This window comes from Balaenoptera physalus (assembly GCF_965194825.1).
Source record: "Balaenoptera physalus genome assembly, chromosome: 15".
Classification (NCBI taxonomy): Eukaryota; Metazoa; Chordata; class Mammalia; order Artiodactyla; family Balaenopteridae; genus Balaenoptera; species Balaenoptera physalus.
The window spans coordinates 14,781,698-14,787,761 of NC_138894.1; positions in this window are offsets into that span (position 1 = coordinate 14,781,698).

The following is a 6,064-nucleotide window of genomic DNA, read 5'->3' on the forward strand; positions in this document are numbered from 1 at the left end:
ATATGCCTACTTAGGCAAACACAGCTTTAGATTAGTGGATTCATGGAGGAGATAATCTTCGCTATGTGGGAGAGGGGGAAAAAATACTTTTCCTCTGCCCTCTAAGATTCTGTCAACTGGGACCTGCGAATTAAACTGGCAAAAGATTAACAGTAGAAAAAGGTTTATTAGCCTGCACGTGGGAGCCAGTCAGAGAAGTAGCTGGCTCGTTAAAGGGTTAAAGGCTTATATACCTAAATTAGTAGGGGAAAGGGAGCACGGAGAAAAAGCCTTCTCTGGGAAGAACCAATAGGTTTCTTTTCCAAAGACAAATGGGTTTTTAGAACAAATGAGAAATGACAAAGTAGTGATAATGTTGGTCTCTACAGGTGTGAGTGTTTTTGCAGTCTCCTGGGCCATAAATCTCTCCTAGAGAAGGGGTTCGGGGTAGATTTTATTGAGTTCTCCCTTCTGGGAGTAGATCTGCCCTGCGGAAGGAATTTATGGCTGCCTTATTTCTCAGAATTTGCTGCTTTTAGTCAGATAGGGAAAACTCTGAGAAGGCTTCTTACTGTAACTGTCAAATCTCAAATGTCTTCATCTCAAACTTCATCCCAGTTCTGGGGCTCCCAGTAGGTCCCTACACCAACATCAGAGAGGTCACCCTGCAGCCAGTCGAGCGGTGGCAGCAGTGAGGGGTCAGAAACAACAAATACCCACGCAGACCCTCTTAGGCCCGCCCCCGTCTCACTCTAGTCGTCCACTGGCAACCTGGTGGGTAGAGGGGTTGGCACAGAACCTCCCAGTCTTAAAGTGAGCAGAGAAATTCAATCATTATTTAATTCAACAAATTTATTTTTGCTGAGGACAAACATCATACGTATTTATTTATTTATTTGTTTTTTGTACACACGTATTTATTTTTAAACAGCAGGTACACACCAAAAAAACATAAAGAACTTAACATCACGTCTGTTGTTACCACACACAGATAGCCGCTATCAACCAGTGTTTTGGTATTTCATTGCCTAAATACACACAGTTTTTAAAAAATTGAGACCATACTGAATGTATAATCAAGTTTCTTACTTAATAAATATGCCGTGAGAATCTTTCCACCTCATGGAATACTCTTCAAAAACAAGATAGTTCAAGGTTGCTGAGGTTCGCTCTATGGTTCTATGGTTATATCATAATTTATTTATCTGGTTCCTGGTGGATGCTGAGGTGGTGAGCATTTTTTGCTTTTATAAGTATCTTAGTGCACATGTATTTCAACAGATGTTTGTAAGCATCTTCTGGGTGCCCAGGGGGCTCAAGGACAGATGTGAATAACTGTAGAGCCCTACTCTCTGCTTACCTAAGAAGGACAGACCTGTAACAAGTGGCTGCAGGGAAAATGCTAATCTGGAAATACAGGGTGGCTTTGGGAGAGAGCAGCTGGGGCCGGACTTTGGTGCCAAGGAATAAGAAGGCCAGGGAGTGGTGGCCTGGGCACCTGTCCACAGGCTGGGTAGGGACGCCTCCCAAGGTTACTGTACCCACCACGGGATTGGGCAACCAAGTCCAAGAGTTAGAAGCTTGTCACTCACTTTTGTAATAATCACTTCCTGCCCTTGCCCAGGAAAACAAGGGCAGCCTTGGTGCCCATGTGTGTAGGGCGGTTGGTGATGGTGCTACCGCTGGCCCGTGATGCCCTGCCTCTGGGAGACCTCTCCCTCCCAGTCTAAGACCACAGGTGTAAGGGAGGGGCACCAGTGGCCCCTGCCATGGGCTCAGTCCCTAGAAGCCCTCACCCTGGCCCTCCCTCCCAGCTGCTGGCCGGTGGGACTGTCACCATCTAATCTGGCAGAGGAATATTTAGGAAGGCAGGTGTCCTCCTGTCTGTCCACCCTGAGGGCCCAGGCTTGCGGAGGCCTGAGAGCTAAGAGGGAAAAGGGCATTTTCTGGAGGAAGGAGCAGGTGTCTGCCTAACTCCCAGGCCTCCCTAAAGGACAGAACCTCTACAGTGACAAATTCAGGGACATGGGGGCCCGTCGAGGTGCTTCTGGCCTCGGCTCTACCCTGGCCTGGTAGCCGGTACCCCCCGGAACGATGGTAGTGAGTTCCATCACTGTCGGAGTTTTCATAAGCTCTGCGTTGTAGAAATGAGTTCAGGCTGGGCCGTGAGGAGCCCTGCTCGCTTGGAAAGCAATCCTGTTCCTTCATAGCAGCAGCGTGTAAATGGCAACAGGGTATAGCAGAAAGTGCATTTGGTTTGGCAGTCCTGGGTTCAAGTCCAGCCTGAGAGACTGATCTGACCCTCGGTCTCCTCATCTGTTCTGTGGCGTGGGGATCATAACACCCCACCCCCACCCCAGACTCTAGGGTTTGGAGATGCTGCTTGTAAAGGGCCTTGTGAGTGTCAGCCCCTAGGGGCCCTCTGTACAAGGTGGTTAGAAGTCAGGTGCCCATTCCCTTCCTCTGCTGCCTCCCGCCTCTCACCCCTCTGCCTCTCAGGAGGGCAGGCTGTGTGCTGAAAGCCCCAGAGCTCCTCTCCTGGAAGGTGGGCTCCACTCCGCCATCCGCGCTCAGAGCGTGAGATGCCACCTCCCCACCTGTGCTGAGCAGCTTCCGCTGCGGGCAAACAGGAAGTCACTCACCTCAAGGGAGGCAGGAAGGGGCTGCCTGGCAAGGCTGCCTGCCCCTGAGCTGTGGTTGGGTCCGGAGGCTGCGTGTCTGCTGGGCCCCGGGGAGGGGGACAGGGGACGGGGACCCCCAGAAGTGGGAGGGGGCACCAAAGATCAAAGCTCATGGCCAGCAGGGGCTCTGGGCGCAGGAGCTAGTTGCCCCGCGCCTGCCCACACTGAACCACACGCCCTGTGAGCTGGAGGCCCTCCTTGCCTGTGGACCACCCTTCCCCCCGCCCATCCAGTTTTGCGCCTTGCATCTTGGGAAGGAGGTGAAAGTGCTAGGAGACGGAACAGAGCTGGTGGCTGCAGGAGTCTGGGAGTCTCTTCGAGGAGTTTGCTGTAAGCAGGAACCCCCCCGGCCACACCCCAAATCCCCCCAGATGCACACACCAGACACGTATAAGACCCGCTGCCTGGGAGGAGAGGGGAGAGGCAGACTCCGTTTCCCACGGTGCTGCTTGATGTGATTGAGGGTCAGAAGATGAGCAGCTTTGACTCATTCATTCATCAGAAGGTTTTGGAGCAGTTATGAGCCAGGCCCTCTGCTGCACAACCTGGGTAGCGGTAGAGGCGAGTGGACCAGTCCTCACCCTTGAGAAGTTCACAGTCAGGGGAAGGAAGGAGACTCATAAATACACGGAGCAAGCCGATCGCTGGTGCCCGGCCTGACCAGCAGCATCTCAGCCCCAGGGAGCCCAGCATGCCGAGGGTCCCCGGGATGGGTTCAGAGCTGGGAGTGGAGGGGGGAGACCCTTGTCCTGGGCTCCTAATCAGGCCTCACCTCATGGTCGCCTGGCTTCTGCCCCCATCATGCCTCCAGCCCCCACCCCCAGCTTGTCTGTAACCTCCGTGTGGCCTCATTCGATGGTCACTTTGCTCCTTATCTTGCTCTGCTTTCCCGTAGCGTTTGACACAGCCGACCACTTCCTCCTTCTGAAGTTATCTGTCTCCTCTCTTGTCTTTCTTTGGTGATGACACACCCTCACACTGTTTCTCTTACCTCCTTGATAGCCCCTGCTGTTCTCCTCTGCGGGCTTCTCCTGGGGAGGCTCCGCCAGCCCCCAGCCTGGGCCACCTTCCTGCTGGTCACATAGGAGCTCCTTTCTTCAGCCCAGCCCCTCCTGTCACCTCCAGGTACCAGCTGCTCCTGCTTGAGTATCTCACAGATATCTCAAAGCTAATATTTATTTATTTTTAAAATTATATCTTTCTATTTTAACCTTCCAGTATATTATTGTTCCTGCTTTATACAGTTTTAATGTTTACTGCATCTTTACCACTCTTTGCTTATCATTTCTTCTTACATCTCAGACCCTCAATCTGGGAGAATTTTCTTTCCTCCTAAAGTGTATCCTGTAGAATTTTCTTTAGTTTGGGATCACACTTTCTTAGATTTTGTGTGTCAGAAAATGTCTTTGTCTCATCCTTGTTCTTAAAAGATATTTTCATTACATATGAAATTCTGGGGTGGCAGTTATGTTTCTATCACTGCATTGAATATTTTATCCCACTGTCCTGTGGCTTCTATCACTTAAGTTGAGAAATTTGCTATCAGCATAATTTCAAACCTAATATTTAAAGAATGAAACTCTTGGTTTGCTCCCTGAAGCCTCATCTCCGCACATCTTTCCCGTTTCAGCAAATACCATTACTACCCATCCAAGTTGCTCAAGCCAGAAATCTAGAAGTTGACCTTGACTTCTCTCTCATCACTTGCATGGTAGATTCTACCAAGCATCCCCCATATAGATCCCACATCCTCTGTCTCACCTTCTCTGCCATTTCTGCTGCCCTCCAAACCACTGTCCCACCTCCCCTGGACTGTCACAGAGCCCCTGCCTGGTCTCCCCGCTCTCACTGAGCCCTCCACTGTCTGTTCTCCATGCAGCAGCAGGTGATCTTACAAATAAATACACCTGTCACTCCCCTGCTTAGCCCTGGGGACCCCGCGGGATCCGGCCCCATCCTCTTCTCCCACCCTCCCCTAGGCCAGCTGCACTGGCCACGCTGGCTGGCTTTCTGTTCCCTTCACTCCTGGAGACCTTTCCGGTCTCGGGTAAGAAATGAGACATGCCGTTTCATCTGCCTAAAATGCCCACCCTACACTCTTTACCTGCTGGCTGCTGTTTACGGGGATGTGGTGCCCCCGGTCTCCCTCCGCAATGAGCTTCCGCACTGCTCACTTTCCTCTCTCCCCGTCCCATCCCCCCGCCAGCATTTATCACAGTTTATAATCACACACTGATTACTTCCTCGCCTGTTTATTTTCTGTCTGTCCCTTGATTGGAAGCTCCTGAGGACAGGGGTCCCGTGCTTTATTCCTGACGGTCAGCAGCTTCTCGCATTGGGATGGCATGGGGCCGGCGCTGACTGAGCCGTGGCCACGTGCCGGACACCCTGTGAGGCTGGAGGCCTGAGGGAGGGTTTGCGTTTAGGCCGAGGCGACTTTAGGTTTCTGGTTGACCTGGCTGGGCAAAGTGTTGTAAAATCCTCCACACAGAAGGAGGAGCAGCTTGGGGAAGGTAACGAACCAGGTTTGTGTTGCACTGACCTTGAGATAAGCCTGCCCCTAACATTTGCGAGCCCCAGAAAAGGGAACAGTGGAGGCCCCCCACCCCAAGATGTGTTCGGATATGTCAGTGTCATAACACCGCACCTGATGAACTGTTATATAAAGTGTGTCCTCTTTTCCTGCCTCTCACTTGGATGATGACCTGGAGGTCCAGCTCTGAATTAGGATTCGCAGCCTCTGCTGAATGTGGCAGCAGAGGCCGCCCCAAGCCTTTAGCTCCTTCCCTTTCTCTCCCCTGCCCTGGCTTGGTACCGCACGCGCATGGAGGGGGTCGACCCGCCCCCAGGTCCAGGGCCTCTCCACCCCCTCGCTGCCTCTTCCCCTCCCCCCAGGTCTAGGGCTGCACAGAGCAGGGATGTCCCCGGGGAGGGGCAGGAGTAGAGGTTCCATGGGTCCAGGAAGCAGAGAATCTCAGACTTCTGGGTGCCCAGAGAAAGGCCTGGTAGGCACGTCCCTTTGGACTCCTCGCCGTGTGTGTGTGTGTGTGTGTGTGTGTGTGTGTGTGTGTGTGTGTGTGTGTGTGTTGGGGGGTGCAGCTGGAGGAAGGCTCGAGCTGGAGCCACGCCCTGTGCTCTGTGGGCCAGGCCGGCCTGGGTCTGAGGCCCTTTGATTATGGGCCTTGCAAGTCGAGGAGTCTTCTGGGCGGTTGGATTTATGAGGACTAGAGTTCAGGGAGGGGGGCGGGGTCTTTGGACCCTCAGCAGGGAAGCTGGTGGTCACTGAGACTGGAGAATAGATTGTGCGGAGGGAGGACAGAACAGTCCGGTGAGCCTGGTTCCCCCAGCCTCGGACTCAGACTCCTGGACCCCTGTGGCCTGTGGCCTGCAGACGTACGTTGGGA